A 949-nucleotide genomic window follows, 5' to 3' on the forward strand; every position below is an offset into this window, starting at 1 on the left:
ATGACGAAATATTAGTTGTCAACGATATGAAGTTACGCTTCACCAGTGTTCCCGAGGACCTGGCGGTGCAAGTGTGCTTCGCTGCCTTACTCCCTCACGATAAACTAAGCGACAAATCTTCGGTAGACTAAGCCGATCGTCTCACGTTACTGAAGTTCTGACTTGAAAACACATAATTTGGATATGGTCTACAAACAACGGCATGGAACCGCGATGGGTGCTTCAATGTCAGTTACGGAGGTGAACCTTGGCATTGAGTCAATGGAGACACCGGCTTTGACTTCGCAGCAATTGCTACAAAGGAAACCCATACGGGTTCCTCGAAAGAAAAGCCTCATAGTTGTAGAAAAATTCGTCCTGGTAAGGGACTCGAACCCGGGACCACCGCCTTTCCGGGGCAGCCGCTCTACCATCTGAGCTAACCAGGCGGCTAGCAGATGGCAGGGCGAAGTCGAATTTGTCGACAACACGAAGCAAAGTCAAGAGTTTGACATAGTAGTTCTGCGGAAACCCGCAAGGTGGAGAGAAGTAATGAATAAAGTGAAAATCAGACATCCACCCGTTCGCAGAAATTGCTACAAAGGAAACCCATACGGGTTCCTCGAAAGAAAAGCCTCATAGTTGTAGAAAAATTCGTCCTGGTCCGGGACTCGAACCCGGGACCACCGCCTTTCCGGGGCAGCCGCTCTACCATCTGAGCTAACCAGGCGGCTAGCAGATGGCAGGGCGAAGTCGAATTTGTCGACAACACGAAGCAAAGGCAAGAGTTTGACATAGTAGTTCTGCGAAAACCCGCAAGGTGGAGAGAAGTAATGAGTAAAGGGAAAATCAGACATCCACCCGTTCGCAGCAATTGCTACAAAGGAAACCCAGGTTTCCTTTGTAGCAATTGCTCAGTGAGGCGTTGGCACGGGTTCTGCAGATATTTCACGCACATGTGGCGCATGTT

At 49.4% G+C, this 949-nt stretch overlaps 1 non-coding gene across 1 annotated transcript; it reads right to left on the reverse strand.

Annotated features, from left to right (window-relative positions):
* Positions 1–634: 634 nt before the first annotated feature.
* Positions 635–709, reverse strand: TRNAS-GGA (transfer RNA serine (anticodon GGA)). The gene has a single exon. It is a non-coding gene; the product is annotated as a tRNA-Ser (tRNA).
* Positions 710–949: the final 240 nt, after the last annotated feature.

The sequence above is a fragment of the Dermacentor andersoni genome, chromosome 2 (assembly GCF_023375885.2).
Source record: "Dermacentor andersoni chromosome 2, qqDerAnde1_hic_scaffold, whole genome shotgun sequence".
Classification (NCBI taxonomy): domain Eukaryota; kingdom Metazoa; phylum Arthropoda; class Arachnida; order Ixodida; family Ixodidae; genus Dermacentor; species Dermacentor andersoni.